The following is a 17,779-nucleotide window of genomic DNA, read 5'->3' on the forward strand; positions in this document are numbered from 1 at the left end:
TTGATGTGTCTAAGATAAATTGTCATACAATGCTAGGTTTCTACACACAACCTTGTCAGAGAATTAAAGTAATTAATGACTGAGGCAATATGGTTTTTTTCAGTCTAAGGATATGTTTAGTTTTGATTTTAATGAAAATTTTAAACACAGGTCAAGTAGATCTTTGATAAAATAGGCTACTGTACCCTCAAATACCAAATCCAAAAAATTTTTTTAAATCATGGACCATGTACTGAGCTAGTATAAATCAGTGTTGCTCCATTGACTTCAGATTTGGTATGAATATTGACCGAATGGAGCAACAGCAATTCTCACCAACTGAGGATCTGTCCCTGTAATCACAACTAAAAAGATTTTCTTAGACAAATAAAGACCTGAAGTCTTTACTCACTCACACAAAATCCCACTGAAGTTAGTGTCAGCAATGCATTAATTTAAATCTTGACAAGCTACACTACATACACTGCCTAGTGACATGGTTACTGGCATTGCATATTGAAATCAGTTCTTCAGAAATCCTAAAACACTGACATAGCAGTATGAACAGTTCCATATTGTCTCATGTGGTCTGGAATAATACCTGACTGTTCTCCAGTTATGTTGCATTTCTTTAGTAACAGACAAAAAAATTAGTATATTCATTATTTTGGTGAGCAGGAGTTTGAGCTATCCTGAGAAAACATGTACCTATGCTGACAGAATGGGAGTACTTTAATTTCCAAATTACATACATAAATAAATCAGGTATATCACCTGATAAGTGAAAGATTATGAAAATAGTAATATCCTACAAAATCTTGAAAGGCATTATAATTCCTCAAACAATTATCTTCTGTCAGTTATTTGTGAGTAGCCTCATGTAGTTCAAGAAGAGAAAATACAAATGTGCTCCTTTAAAATTCATGAAACCACTCATTCTGTCATAAAAGAAGGCATCTTTCATGGCTACTTATTTCACACAGTCTCATAACTAATACTGACAGTTATTTGCAATACAAAAAAAATGAGCATTGGACAAAGAATATTTGCAGCTCAATTCTTACATTGTAATGTCCAAAACAGAAAATAAAATCACATTTTATATACAGTTAAGAAGTTCTGGTGTAATTAAATTAAAATTGGTAGATAAAAATGAGATTGTATAAGGACTAGTGGTGTACTGCTACCAGTATTGGGCTGTGCTGCATCCATGACAACAGGATGGAAGGTTGCTTTTAATACTATTATCTTACATACCCACAGCTGAATGCTAATGCAGCTATACTGAGGAAATCAAGTTTCAGATCTGTATCCACTGAACTTACATCGACAAGGCAGAGAGTTAAAGACCCAGAGTAGAATACAAAGGCTAATCTCATAGATCCATCTACTCCCAAAAGGTCAGTTATTTCAAAGGGTACACACAAGTATTAATTGTCAAATATTTTCTACTTTAAACCTAAGTTGAGGCAAAATCAGATTTTGTCAGAACAGATTCCTTTCAGCTTTATTTTCTAAAAGATAGTTGCACCAGAAAATGTAGAAGCCTAACTAAACTTTCATCTGCATTCTCTAAATAGAGAATTGATCATTTTGTTTCATATAAACAATATCTGCTTTTCCTCTATGAAGAAGAGCCCAAAAATGTGCGATATATATAGCTTTGTCCTTGTTTTCCAGAGGCTAAAGTAATTCAAGTGATCTATCCTTATTCTAGCTGTATACCGAAGGAATAGGGAGAATTCAGACTGAGAATTTAATCTGTCCTATGCCTTTACTAGAAGTAAGAGTTTTATCAGGAGCAATAGTGAGGTCTTTCAGAGGCAGATTTAAGTATCTGCAAAGTCCATTGTCTAGTCCTTTCCTCCCACCTGCACACTGAAAACACCAGTGTAGCTTATTTTTCATTTAAAATACCTAAATTAGTTTAGAAATAAAAAAAGACAAGTTATCATTTTGGTTCAAATTGGGCAGCAGGTTTAATTTCTCACAAATACAGTAAGAATGAGAATCCTCTAAATATCTCAATGGGCAGTGCTGTAAAATCAATGTCTCTCTTTTTCTCTCTCTCAAAATCAAAATGGCTCAGTCCTTCCCCAGGAGCAGAAATTCTTTTAAAGTTTGTTTTAGTAGGAGTGGTGTGGCTACATGTGAATAAGGAACCCTGACTCAACTCACAGGAGGTGAAGATAGTCTCCCAAAACTCTTTAGTCAGCTTTTAGTGCACTGCCAATTTTCAGTTGCCCTAGTACTAGCTTATTTGTACTCATTAGCAGACACTTTCTGGATAGATAATAAATTCCAGTTAGAACGATCAAATGATCTAACAGTTCATGCAAGCATTCTCTCCCTATTCTAAAAGACCTACTGGAGCTGCTGATCACATGCCTATAATGTGGCGAAACTCAGTTAAAACAGTTGAGCTAAGATAAACAGTTTGGGCCATATACTATCTGCATTCTGTACAACTCCTATTGATATACGGTACAGTATTATGGCCCCATAATCCTGTTAGAAACTCTTGCTCCATCTACTAGCCTAATAAAGCAGGAATATCTTGGTACGTCAAATGTTCAATTATTTTGCCACTAGATTCCTGAAGTTATTATACATAATAGAGAACTGAAATCCATGACTAGGGAACAACCAAAGGAAGCATTTCTGATGAAGGCTACTCCAGTAGATAAGATGCTACTTATAGAAGACCAAATCCAAAATGAAAATGAGAACTCCCTGACAAGCTGCTGGGTAGCTGTGCTGTATACAAGCAGGTTCATGGTGCTAATATCCAAGACAATTTAAAAGGCAAAAATAGAACACACTCTAGACATCTGAGATGTATTCCCCCATACACAAACACATAGTCTTCACTTGAAGAAATGAAGTGGCATTGTATTTGAGGAACAGGAAATGGAAGTAGTAGGAAGGAAGGAGTGCACAACAGTGAAAATATTGGCTCATGAAAGACAGAACGGAAAAAATTAACAGGATTATTTTATGAAACTATAATAGAAAAAATATTAAGTTATTGTAAATGTATTTAAATACTACTATTTAAAGGAGACTCCCACCTTCAGATATCAAATAAAATTAATGTTTATGAGCAATAAAAGTCCTTGAAGATGCAAAAGGCAGAAGTCTTATGTAAAATATATCATGAATATATCATGATATATTCTTATGTAAAATATATCATGCCCATTATTCCAGATTGTCCTGTTGCTTGCACCTCTTCCCAACAGTTGTCTTTCCAACAGTACAGCTGGCACCAGTAAACTCAGACACTGAGTGACAGGAATGGATTCTACCTTTTTCATCTGAAAGGCCTTTAACTCACAGAATTAGTACTTTGAGCAGAAGCAAGGAAACATGCTGACACATTTTCTAAACCAGGTCCCACAGGTGGGCACACTGAATGGTCCAAAGTTGCCCAGGGCTGTCCAGGCCAATATTAGACTCCTGACCTTCTGATGACCCCAATAAGGACAACAGCACGGAACGTGAAGGCTTCTATTGCCAGCTTACTCCTGCTTTACTCGTATTTCTAAATTGACACCATAAAGAAATGCCACTATTGTTAATGTTCATTTTTTAGATCTGTATTCCAGATATTACCCATCCTTCTGCATGATCAGTTCTGCAAAGGGGAATTTGAGGCAGCAAGCTTGAGGCAGTAAGCTCATTTTCCAGTTCAAAAACTCATAAAAGAAATTAGTCCCCAGTTAGGGATGCATTGCACTATAAATTAATTTCATATACAATCAGAAATGACCTCAGAGTGACCACATCAGCTCCATTTGAGAAGAGGCTCAAAACTTGAGGGGTGGTCTCTTCCTTCTCATTATTTGTAGGTCTAGAGAATATCCCAGGTGTCTAAAGAAACCTCCATTCAACCTAGAACATTCATTGGATCCCAACAAATGCTGGGGAACAAACAGAGACCACTGATTTATTTCAACAGATTACCAAACAGCCAAGCATATGAATTCATTTGAGCTAACGAACTACGATAGCTGCTGGATGACTTTTATTCTATTATCACTGGCATTGATCAAACCAATTTGTAACACAACTAGCTTAATAAGAAAATCAAGTTAATAATTTCCGCATAAGAGCCAATCCACCCCAGACACTTTTAGATAACTGGACGTTGAGGAGGCTCACTAGAATGCCAACATCTTTATTTTGACCACCAGTCAGTTGTGGCATCTTCCTCTTTTAGTCTTAGGAGGATAAGATAAACTGGGCTGAGGATAATTCACAAAGAACTGTGTTGAAGTTGTTCATTGATGCACTCACTGAGAGGAGGCAGAAAGTATCAATATTGTTGACCTTTGTGGGTGCACCTGCTATTTCAGCATGTGTCCCACCACAGAAATTAAATAAAACTGCTGTTGTTGCTGTTTTGGTGGTGATGATGATAGAAGGTGTTTCTCTCTCTTCCTTTCTATGCCTTCTCTCTCTAGTTTCATCTCCATTTGTGGTATTGCTGATAATATCACTACCAGGCTCGCATTTATATTCCCCAAAAACTCCAGTCTTTCCCAATTTCCCACCAAAATAATTAATAAAGCTGAGAACACTTTCTTATAACATTTCCTTCCAAATCAAAAACAAAATAGAAAATGAATGGAAAATATGTCCAGAGCTTCATGCCAGTCCATTATTTTTTGATCATATTACTTGGATACTCAAATAAGCTCTCTTGTCCCCATAGTCCCTCCATCAGGATGAGAATGCTGTTAATCCCGACACACACACCCCACAACAGTTCTGCAACATGGGCAAAGAAAAAAAATATGAATCAATTTTAGTTCACATGAAAAAGTTTGTGTCCTAACAAAAGGCCTCGAACCTGCAATCTGAACCATGAAGGGAAACTCAACTGGCTTCACTGATCCTCCAGCCAGGTCTAAGGGTTCCATGGCATTGAGTGGGACTCTGCACAGGCCCAGTTTCCCACTGCATGGTTTAGGCTGGAGGATGAGGACTCCAGTCCCTTCCAATCTCCCATCACTTTATTTGCATTGGATTAGCCAGTATGGCCTCTCAGGACATCCTACGTGATAATTACGTATATTCATACAAAAAACATCACAAGTTTTCATTAGAAAACTGCAGAATCTTCAGTCAGCATTTCTTTCATTAAGCATCCAGGCTTCAGCACTTTTCCCAGCCAAATGCTGTGTTACGGTTGAAGGAGAAATAAGAGACTAGGAAAATGCTGTAGCTTTTTAAAACAAACATCGAAAGCAAAGTGGTAAGGATGCACTTGATGCCATCTTGAATGACTTAGAAGAGAATGCTTTAGCTGATTGCAAGCTTTCTGTTTAAATAAGTCAGTGTCTGGAAGGACTGTAGCTTGGATATTTATAGCAATATTTCTTCTTGGGTGGTTTTATTTAATAGCAATACAATTTCATTATGTGCAACTTTCCAGAAGAAATGTTTTGTGGCAGTATTGGTCTTTCCAATGAAACATTATACACTATCAGACTCTGGATTGTTTCCTAGTTGTCATTGTTTAACGCTGATAGTCTTCACCTGAGATGTTCGGAGGGCTTCGTTTAAAATTTTACCAAGTATATTTGACTATGATTATTCCTGTTTTATCAAAGGTTCATCCGTAACTACTGATGTAGCATTTTATAGAAGCAAAACAAAGCTCCTAAAAAGTTTTACAAAACAAAAACGTTATGTGTGGGATTTTCATCACTACTCAGCACTGGCCTGACTCTGTTTCCATTAGTGATGACCTTTGAAACTCCCATTGTATGAGAATAATAATATAAATATTATTTCAATATAAGATATAACAAAAAGCCGCATCCTGAAAATACCTAAGCACCTGAGTTACTCACCTATTTAAATCTTCACAGGATCAGGCCTTCGTACTGAATGAATGATCTTTCAATTAATAGAATTAGTACTGATTTTGGTCTCCATGGCTTGGTCAGTGATTTCTTTTCCCTTGCACAGGAGATATTGAGGAAAGTGAGGTTGGTTTTGATTTTGCAAAATCAGGGGAGGATTGGAACCAGGTACCATTTATGAGGTTGAGATAAATGGCTCAGTTTTGACTAACTCTACCATTTACTATCATCACCTATCATCTTTTCACAGCTTTGCTCACAGACATGTACATCATTGTTTTCCTACCCTCTACAGCTCAGTGTCAAACATCACATATGGCATGCATGTGAACGCGTTCAGCATGTGGGAACTAGCAGGAAAATGCCACGTTACAAGTAGTGATCATGTAGATATACAGCATGGCAATACAAGGAAAACTATTTCCAGACTTTTTCTCAGATGTGGATACAGCTAACACATCACTTATTGTAGAACTCAATCGGGTGATGATATAACAATGTTTTAGAGTAATATGTTAGCTTTATATTACCCATCTTAGAAGGCCTAATTCTGCAAGCAGACACAACTCCCAGCAATTTTAGCAAGAGCTGATGATGTTCAGTGCTTGGCAGCATAAGTTCCAAATAGTGGGGAAAACATTCTTGCTACAAACTACCATATCTGAAGATTGATTTTTTTTTTACTATATCCTTAAAAATTCCTTGCATTATAGGGGAAAAAACAGTTATATAAACATACTTGAAGAAAAATGCATTGCTCTCATTTTTAAAAGAGATGCCTGAGGAAATGATAACTTACATAAAGTTGCCCTCATTTGTGTCACACTGCATGTAAGTTACCCAAGGTGACTAGCATAAAATGACAATTCAAAAGTTTGAAAACAAGTTTCACACAAAAAATCAATCAATCACAAGATGGTTGACACCCAATTTAATGGGATAAAAGCTCCCTTCACAATTTAATCAGCTGTGTGGGATTTTTTGTTTTGGAGGCGGGGAGTAGAAATCACTTTAAAATATCAGAGGGGTTGCCGACGAAGTGGGTATTCACCCACGAAAGCTCATGCTCCAAAACGTCTGTTAGTCTACAAGGTGCCACAGGATTCTTTGCCACTTTAAAATATTCATTTACTCTATACTTTAAAACAGAGTCATTATTCATAGATTATCCCAGAACAGGAAGGGAGTAAAAACATTCTTATGCCAACAGGTCTATTTCTCTACCTTATCTCCAAAGCCTAGTCTGGCACAAGTGTCTTATTTAGCTTAATCAAGATGTTCATTCTCCCATTTCTGGAAATCCTTCATAACGCAATGTATCAGAGGCAGAGTATACAGTGGTATATTCTTGTTAAAATCATCTTTTCTTAATATTCTTCCTTATTCTTCCTCAGCTCCCAGTACACATTTTAAAGCATCTCTATACAAGTTTTAAGAAGCTAAACAGCAGCAGAAATCCAACAAGTTGTATTTGTTTAAAAAACAAATGCAAAAATATAATCCCTTTTTACCTGTATACATTGGGCAAAAGTTATAAACTCTGTGTGCGGGTCTGAATGAGAGAGAGAGGGAGAGAGAAATGATTAAAAATGTAACAAGAGCCATGAATGCCATTTTACTGTCATTTCCTTTGATTAACCTTCACCTGACCTCAATCCCTAAGGCAATTTCAGTTTCTTTTTGTTCTTACATTTAATTCTTCAGTCTGCCAGGTAAGTACATCTCTGTCATTAAAGAGCATTCATTAAGAACAGACTGTTTTTACGGAGTTTTTTATGGAAATATTTGCTCTAGAGAATTGTTTGCAAAACCTTTAAAGTCACATATCTGATAAAGTTTGGCCCAAACTTTAAATTTTATGAGACCTACAGTAAGATCAACAGACATTATTGCATTTTTTTTTTACTGGATATTTTTTAAGCAAAAGGAAAAAAAACCTGTCCTGAAGTCATTTGAGCTGCACCAATTTAAATCAACAGTGGGTCTCTAAATTGCCAACTCTCATAGTTTTATCATAAGTGTTGTGATATTGGTGGGTTGGGTTTTTTAAGACTCTAGATCTGTGAGAATCTCAGCTTTCATTTTATAAAATATGTAAGTTGTTATCCCTCATGGCTGTGGAGAATAGCTAGTAAACATGACCCAAAAGCTCAAAAACCAGAGAGCAACTAGATTGTAAACTCTCTGAGTCAGAAACCATCTCTTTGTTCTGTGCATGTACAGCACCTAGCACAATGGGACCCTAGTCCATGACTGGAGTTTGTAGGTGACACCACAACACAAATTAATAATAAATTATTTTAAGCTAGTATCATCATTTTGGGAGGAATCCTGAAATTTTTGCATAGTTGATATTGGCAAATGTTTGAAGCTGCCCATCCAACTGCAAATGGTATTAAAAAATTGAAAAACTGGAAACGGTCCACAAAAGAGGTATGAGAATGATTCAAGAGCTGGGAAACAGGCCTGATAAGGAAAGACTAAAGAAGCTTGATCTAGTTTGTGTATTAAAAACAAGATTAAGGGGTGACTTGACCATGGTGTACAAGTATTTATACAGGGAACAAATTTCTGGTAGTTTACATCTCTTTAATCTAGTATGAAAAGGCATAATAAGATCCAATGAAGTTGAAGCTAGACAATTTCAAACTAGACCTAAGGTGCATATTTTTAACAGTGAGAGTAATTAACCATTGGAACAACTTATATAGGGACATAGAGAATCCACCATCACTTGCAGTCTTAAAGTCAAGATTGGATATTTTCCTAAAAGATATGTTATGGCTTGAACAGAAGTAATGGGCCTGATGCAAGAACTATTGAGTGAGGGTCTGTGCCCTGGGTATGCAGAAGGTCATATTAGATGACATAGTGGTTAGAGGTAAAGAGGAAACAGTTTTCCCTTTTGAAATTTTGAATTTTTTTCCTGTCCCTGGGACAAAAAGTCAAAGTCTCAACATTTTTCATGAATTAATAATAAAATAAAATAAAATGTGGCTCAGGTTCATTGAAACATTGCATACTGATAATTTTGAAATATTTCATTTCTATTTCAATCTTTTCTCTAAAAAATTACCTTATATCTAAAATTTTGAAATGAAATGTCATTTCAAACAAAAAGCAAACTTTTCATTTAAAAAATGTTGAAACAGGATGCTTGAAGGTTCAAAAAAATATTCAATTTTTTTTTAAATCAGTAGTTTCATCAAAACTGCCCCTTTCCTGTGAACAGTTTCCATCTCAATGAATCAGCATTTTCAAATAAAAAAAGTTGATTTGGAAAATTCCCAACTAATTCTAATAATGGCCCCTTCCAGCCTGAAACTCTCTGAATAAAAAGTATCAGAGGGGTAGTCGTATTAGTCTGGATCTGTAAAAAGCAACGAAGAGTCCTGTGGCACCTTATAGACTAACAGATGTATTGGAGCATAAGCTTTTGTGGGTGAATATCCACTTCATCAGACGCATGTAATGGAAAGACTGTGGATGGCTAGCCAACTACAAAAGCAGTTTCTCCTCCCTTGATGTTCACACCTCAACTGCTAGAAGAGGGCCTCATCCTCCCTGACTGAACTAACCTCATTATCTCCAGACTAATTCTGGCCAGCATATTTATACCTGCCTCTGGAAATTTCCATTACATGCGTCTGACGAAGTGGATATTCACCCACGAAAGCTTATGCTCCAATACATCTGTTAGTCTATAAGGTGCCACAGGACTCTTTGTTGCTTTTTATGAATAAAAACACATATCCACACACCTCTATAATGTGGGGCTTAAATGCATAAACTATATTTATGTAGTTTCTTTGTCACGAGTGCACGTATTTCTAAAGGAGGGACAGAACTGCTCACCACAGGTCTGTTTGCATTGGACTAAGCTATCCTCAATAGTGAAAGATTCTGCAAACTGTTTTCTATAACAAACATTTATGGTGAGCTCTAATAAAATAGCCAGCTCTTCAGTGACAGATGTACTTACCTGATAGAGTTCAGTATTTCAATGTAGGGGCAAAAGGAAATGAAATTGCCTTAGGGAGTGAGGTCAGGTGAAGGTTAATCAAAGGAAATGACAGTTAAATGCGATGCATGGCTCTTGAGATTATGCATGTGCATTTTGTTGAAAAATATGTTGTGTGTTTTCACTGTATTTAGAGGCAAGGCAAAATAATATACATATATAAAAAGAGACATAGTCCACACATCCTTCATAGCCCGACAGTCTACAAATGGATCTCCCATCGATGACCCAAAGTCATTGGCTGAAGGATGAAGAAAAGTAGGGTCTTACCAGAACAAGACAACTATCACTGAATTTATGTCATTATCATCAAATACAATTGAGATCCAAACCACCCCTATTTGGAGAACTAAAATTATTCAGTGACGTTATCAGTGTTTGGAACCTAGCACCCACAGCCCTCTTTTACACTTCCCTTACATTTATTGTCTAAACTTGGTGGTCTTTTCTCAAATGAAATATTTGAGCAAATAAGAGGAAAACTAGAGCTGGGCAAATACTACAGAAATGTCTGTAAATATTCATTTGGATTTTAAAATGACTTTGCTTTGGTCATATTTATGTCTCTGCGTGTTTACTTTCCAACTAGTTTCATACCATTGGATTTTTACTACCTGTTCTGTTTGTTAAAACCAATTATAAACTTGTATATTTGTCAAAAGGGATTTTTAAATTTGCCCTCCACAAACATTCACCCCAGAAATCTGATTATAGGATTTGCCCTCAACTTGTCAGGGAACAGAAACAATACCATGTGACTTGCAATAAGTCACAATTAAGCAAGATAGCTTGAATTTCTGGTTTTGAATAGCAGGCCACAGTCACTGAAACTCATTAAAACAATTACCAAATAATTTCAAAAACATTCCATAAACAGATGACAACATTCATCAACTCGGTTATTTATTAAGAGTTATTCACTCAGCTCTACTAAAATCTAATTTGTTTCTAAAAAAGCATCTGAAACATATTTAAAATATAAGTTGCAATAATGAAATACAGCAGTTGATCTTGAAAAATGCCCAGCTCATCTTGAAATGTGCCCTTACCCAGAGTTATTAATCCCCCATCACTTTGACAATTGATTTTGAACACCATCTGTTGCAAAGTCTTTATAATACAAATCATAAACATTCAAAACTAATTTATTGCTCTTTGTTCCACCTGGCAAAAATGCAATGTCAAATTGAGGTTGTGCTGAAACAAAGCGATATTTGTATATTGTTTTTGTCCATATTATAGTCAAAAATGTCCACAGGAAAGAATAGAAAGAGGAAGAGATTACACTGCCTTTAATCATTGGAAAATATTTGTACAAATAGTGTTAGGTCATTTTTTAAAACTTATGGTGGGGGGGAAATATCACTCTTTGGAGCTATCATTACTGATATTTTTGTTCAGTTGTTTGTTAGCTAATAAATATTAGTCCGGATTTTCAAAGACACATAGGTAAAAGTGTTCCTCTGCACATGCATATAGGTATGTGCATGCATCAGGTGTGTGTAGACATATGCATGTGCTCTCAAGTAACATTTACATCTATGCAATTGGAGCATGCAAACATGTACATGCAGGTTTGTACACATGCTTTAGAAAAACAGGTCATTTCACAAGCCCTCATCAATTAAGCTTGTTTGGAAAATTCACTAACCAGTATTTTACGCACTGCCAGTTATCACTTCTCGTTTTCATCTCAAAGAGATCCACAATTCCAGACCAAACAAAAATAATGAAGAGGAGGAGCCATGAGATTAGGAGGTGGTAAAAACAATATATAAATAAAGCATATGTACCCTTGTCTGCATAATCTGCAGGCATGAACTCAGCTATCAGGGAAAGAACCATTACAACCGTTGCACCTGTAAATAGTACTTTGGCTATTTCTGCAGTATACTCTGAGCTTTCTTGTCAACACACACTTTTTATCAATGAATTTGTACTTCTCACAAGTCTTTAATGGAACAGGTGTGTTTTCAGAAATATTTCTCCAGTTAACCACTGGGTATAATATATTCTATATATTTAGAGCCCATGTACTTATCTGTTATATACATAGTTCATAATTTATATTTTTCATCTATGCTATCCAATTTGAATTATTCACTTCAAATTGACATAGTATGTTGATTTGTAATGATGTTCAAGGGCTATTGTTAAAGGACGAAAAAGAACGAATTACCAAGAAGTTTGTTGTAAGAATGAAGTCTTGTTCCAAGACTGCCTGAATTATAAGATTTCTAAAGTCAGTTACTGAAGTATTAAAGAAACAAAGATATGGAAAGAAGTGTTTCAAAATAAAAACATGCTTTTTTGTAAGTTTCTATTGCTCTGAGTTTCCAAAGAAACTTTTCTTTCTAGAAAGACAAAACTGTAATTTTTTTCTTATTTCTTTTTCTTCAAAATAATGATCCCTAACACTTTTTAAATTTACATAATGGATAATCTGTAGAATATAGACTTACCATTTGTATCACTCAGTTATCCTGGCAGGCCTCACTTTACCTCCTTCTAAAGTTTTTTTTTTCTCTCAGTACTGTGTATATTAAGAGGAAGACTTATCTGACTGCATGCTGGGAACACAGTATTCATGAGTCTGTAGATGCCTCTGAGATATGGAAATTAATTTCCAATATGAAATAGTTTACTGAATAACTGTATATAAATTCAAGTGTAATATTAATCACATTCTTTTTGTTGGGAGTGCAGTAACGTCCATTCTCAAGTCATTAGCACTTTTCTGAGCAAGGTACAAATTAATTTTACTGCTCTTCTTCAAATACAAATCTTAAAAGTTAACCAAGGACTACATAGATTTGAAACATTTTCAATAATTGTTTTAATTACAGCTAGGAGTGAAGAAAAGGGAGAACAACACTTGGTGTATCAGCAATCATTTTTCTGACATAAAGGGGTAAAAACAGTCTCTAAGTTCTCACACCCAAAGACAGTTTAAACAAAGTCAATGGAGAAAACTTTCTGTAAGCACACAGAGGGTCTGGTTTTGTTCTGAACTCAGAAATTTTCTTTTCTATCAATACCTAGTTTAACTTTTTAGATAAAACCACCAAATCTCCAAACATTAAATATATACACTTTGACAGCTTTCAAAGCTTGCTTTCCATCCAAAAGTTGATGAGAAAACTTCACTAAATTCCTCAGAGCACATAAGGGGCCTCTTTCCTAGCGCATGAATCTCCAGCAAACAGTTCATTTCACTTCTACATAAAGGAAAGTAAACGGCATATTTTTTTTGGCCTTTTCTCTCCCAAGTAGATTTGGGCTCCAAAGGCTGTAAGAGCCTTCTGGTGCCCTTTGACATTCAGACTTCCAGCATCTCAACCATCAGTCAGTGCTCAGGTAACAAAAGAGCACTGAAACCTCCAGTTGTCATCTCTGTGCTACATCTGTTGACCATGCTGTTAGGAAGCTTTGACCCCATCATTTGGCTGTAAATAGAATGGAAATCAACAACAACAAAAACCTAAGTGAACAGGAAAACTGGAAGTTACAAGTCAGAGTCAGCAGATTTTCTTTGCAAACATACCTGTGAAGATAGAAGGAACTGTTGAATTAAATTAAATCAAAGCAAACCTGCTATTTAACACTGCTAAAATTGTGAAGATGTGTTGCTGATTTAGTGACTATCTGCAAATATGCATCTCCATTTGATTAGGATGTTTGTATTTCCATTTAATTTATAAGTCTTTGGGAAGATTTAAATTAAGAGTTTTAATATATAATAGAAGATGTATTGTATTATAGCAGAAATATTTTCCCTGTCCACCAGAATACTTATTATTTCAGCTTCACACTCAAGGGTTCTCACCTGTTCTCCTTATGCTGGTTGAAATCTTGTATCCAATCTGTCTGAATCAAATTATTTGTGTGTATCTGAATACCATCATCTTCCTAGTGTATCACTTATAGTTAACCATAAATGCAGGCATTGTCTTCCACTCCACCTACAAGCCAAATCAGACATCATTACACGTTTCAGTTAAATTTCACCACTTTTATACTGTAGTTTGTTTTTCATTTGAACTCTGAATGAAGGACAAACATGATGAAGTGGGAAGGCAAAAGAAGAATCAAAACAAATTGTGTGCTGAAAAAATGGTATGAGTTAAAAGATCTACTCTTTTCTCCCTATTTTATTTATTCCCAAGGTTACAATGCATAATTTTATACAAACTCAATTACATAGCTCAGTGATTTACTGGCAAAGCTGGTCAGAAGATGCTATCTGGCTTTAACTAATGTGTTTGCCTATTCACAATACAAAATAAATCCTCAGAAAATTACATAATGGGCAAAAAGAAAACAACCCCCCCCACCCACTAATATAAAGTCAGAAATGCATCTAATGTGACACAGTATGAAGATTGAAAGGAAGTTCCCTGTACATTGTTTTCATTTGGCAAACAATTGGTCAATCATGGTTCAGATATGGGTTCAACCTTTCAGCTCATGCAGTAGGATCCCAATCCAGCAACGTATTTGAGCATGTGCGTAAATTTAAGCACGAGTAAATGCATTGACTTCAAAGTGTTGTCTTCATGCCTTTTTTGGTAATTTCCTAAGGATCAGTTAGCACTGTAAACAGGTGAACGTATTGACTATGATGGGCGGGACCATTCATATACTTACAGTGACACATGAATTTAAGTGCTTTGCTAGATTTGGGCCTACTAGCCATTTAGTAACAGATTTGAAAGTGTATCATCTTAACAACGAGCTACATTAATGTGTCATGAGCTGATACTTGTACCTTAGAGGAGGTGAGTGCTGCAAGAGGAAATGTTCAAAATTTGTAAATAACTGAAGACAGAGCTCCATGGAGCTTGTGGTTCACCAACAGAATCTGGTCCAATAAACAATATTACCTCACCCGCCTTGTCTTTCCCAATGGGGACACAGCGAGAAGCCTCATCAGAATGTTCCTTGGACATAGGCAGCGTGAAGCTGGAATTTCCAAGCCAAACCAAAAATCAAAGGTTTCTCATGGCTCAATCCTCTGGAATAATCTGACATGATTTTATAGATGATGTGTACCTAAAATGACCGACTATGCTCATGTCATAGTCAAAGTTTGTTTGAATTGACTGTGTTTCTTTACTCTCTTCTGCCATAAAGCAATTGCTTCATCAAACATGAAATACCACAATATGCTAGAACACCAAACTTTGCTAACAAGGGCCTGACCCTGCAATTCCATCTCTACTCCAGGGGAACATTACTGAAGTCAATGGGGCTTCTGACAGGCACTCTGCTGGATCCACCTCGATGAACACATTTAAATCGTTTGGATGACATAGTAAATCGATTTGGACTATCAAAATATGCAGAAGTGGGTTACTAATAATATTATTGATGGTGTCACATTGATGCTGGGTCATCAAAGTGAAATTCTGACTCTATTAAAGTCCATAGCAAAACTCCCAATGACTTCAACTGTCTAAGATTTCACCCATCAAATATGAGGCAGTAGAGATGTAAGGAGTTAAAAAGTTGGCTTCCTGATGAACAGCTTCCATGTTTTAAAATTATAATTCAGTCAGCAAGAAGCAATCTTTCTTGAAGTGGAAGCCAATCTCAGCTAAACTTGAGCTCTGCTTCATTCATCAAGAGAGAAAACACGGGTGCATATGCCATATCCTAACAAAAGAAAATCATAAGGAGAAGAGGACAATGTCTGATTAAACAAATATAAAACAACACCATTCTCAGTCCTAACAAACCCAGGTTTCATTGCCCCCCATAATACTACATCCCCTTTCACTAATTTCAATGAAATTGTTCTGAGTATTGCTATGGAACCTTAGATCTTATCACGGAGTATTTTCGGTCCTTATTTAACCAATGAAAATGGCTTACCTTTGTTGTATACATGTATTGTAAGGCTAAACATAGATAGGGGTTATAAAGGTGTAATTGAGGGAAGATTTTGACCCTCCTTTATACCCCATTGGGGTTGTTGAAGTATAATTGAGAAAAGGTTTTGACCAAGTGACTCTAAAATAACTCTCAACCACATAATGCTGGATGTAAAATTAATAGATATTTAAACCCTGAGGGGCATTCCCCATCAATGTACACACAGCTCACATTTGGGGGAGGTAGCAACTTGAGAGTGTCTGTGTGGTGCATATTTTGGTACATATACTCATTCTGAATACAGGTAACATATGACCAAAATGGCTTCAGAGGTCAACCTGATGGATGTGTGTGTAAGGAATATACATGAAGAGCCATGCAGCCCAGGGAGAAGAGGAACCAAAAGAGCAGTACAGATAACCTAGTCCTCTGCACAGATTTCCTATGCAATGGAGTTTTCTGCCCTGGGGATCTCAACACTGTATCCCACCCAGCACCTGGTCCCCCTCCACGAAGCAACTTCTCATGTTCAGCCTCACAGAGCTCCCTGCCCAGCTGCTTTGGATGACATTGTACATTTCTATATTTTAATGCCACTATAAATAGTAAACAGCAATTTTTAATTGATAAAAATAATTCTCTGCAAGCTAGCCAAACAGGCCAACTGAGTGAGAGTCTTAACACAAGATACCAAAATAACCCCCTGAAAAAGGTCTGTTTGACAGGAGGGGTATTTTTAACTTTTTTAAATCTCATTTATTTAGTACTTATATTTTGCAACAATATATGTAGTGTAACAGGACAGACTTAACATCTGCATTTAGACACCACTTGCCTTTTAGGGATCTCATCTTAGGCAAGCATGTTGTGGTAGACCATCAAGTACAGAATATGCTCTCTTTTACATCCATTCCACTCCATATTTAAACAACACTTAATGCCCTTCCCCCCATCCCATTATTTTGTTTATTGATCTTTTTCTTATCTATTTAGGTACTTACACTGCCCTTATTACCATAGCCTCACAATCACTACTGGCTTTTATTTTCACAACGCCCTCATAAGGTGGGGAAGTACTATTTCAGTTTTATGGGGGGAACTGAGGCACAGAGTGAATTAAGTGACTTGCTCAAGGTCCCACAGGAAGCCTGGAAAAGCAGAGAATTGAACAGTGCTCTCCTGAGTCCTAGTCCAGTTCTTTATCCACTAGACCATCATTCCTACTCTGTTGTCTTCTTATTTATTATCTTTTTCCATTTCCTGTATAAACTCCCTCTGGTTGTTCTTCTCATTCGACTTTTTATTGTTATGGCTATTTAAGGCCCTCATCCTTCATAAACCAATGCACATGTTTAACTTTACACTCATACATAGTCTCACTGAAGTCAGTGGGAACATTCATGTGCAAAAAGTTAAGAATATGTACATGACTTCTGGCAGGATCTGTACCATAATGTTTTTATTGTATTACCATAGAATGCTCAGGCAGAAGTGACACTTAAAAATAATACTGTATATATTTCACAAAAATTCATTGCATTTCAATAGAAAAAATGCATAAGAAATTCCTTCATTGATATAATCCCTTTCTCATCAATCTGCTATTTGCTGTAGAGGGGGAAGATAATTGTAAAGGCAAAGTTCCCAAGTTACCTGAAAGCATAAAAAGCTCACCTACATGTTATATATTAAAAACACAAATCACATTTTAATCAACCGCTTCCTTAAGTGCGAACTTCTACAAAATTACTTCAATTGTGACCTTATAAAACATTTGATATTGATGACACAGACTTTGCCATTAAATAGCAATAATGCAACAAAAGAAAACAAAGCAATGAGCAATGCCAACAGAAGTGGCATAAATACTTTTGTTTTATTTGAAGTTTAATTTTTAAGGGAATCTGTACACTGGTCAAAATTCTGACAGGAAGATTGACATTCAAAACAGGGAGAGATTAGACTTCAGAATTTCTGGCTCTGCTACTGGCTCACTGTATAACTCTGGACAAGCTAGGCCACCATTTTCAAA

General features: G+C 36.1%; 1 long non-coding RNA gene across 2 annotated transcripts in view; it reads right to left on the bottom strand.

Moving 5' to 3' along the window:
* The window catches only part of LOC127056822 (uncharacterized), a 118,667-nt gene extending 104,836 nt beyond the window's left edge, over positions 1-13,831 (bottom strand). For both annotated transcript variants that reach the window (XR_007775927.1, XR_007775928.1), the window contains exon 1: positions 13,700-13,831. This is a non-coding gene — a long non-coding RNA (uncharacterized LOC127056822). The remainder of the gene's footprint in view (positions 1-13,699) is intronic.
* Positions 13,832-17,779: the final 3,948 nt, after the last annotated feature.

This window comes from Gopherus flavomarginatus, chromosome 8 (genome assembly GCF_025201925.1).
Source record: "Gopherus flavomarginatus isolate rGopFla2 chromosome 8, rGopFla2.mat.asm, whole genome shotgun sequence".
Lineage (NCBI taxonomy): Eukaryota > Metazoa > Chordata > Testudines > Testudinidae > Gopherus > Gopherus flavomarginatus.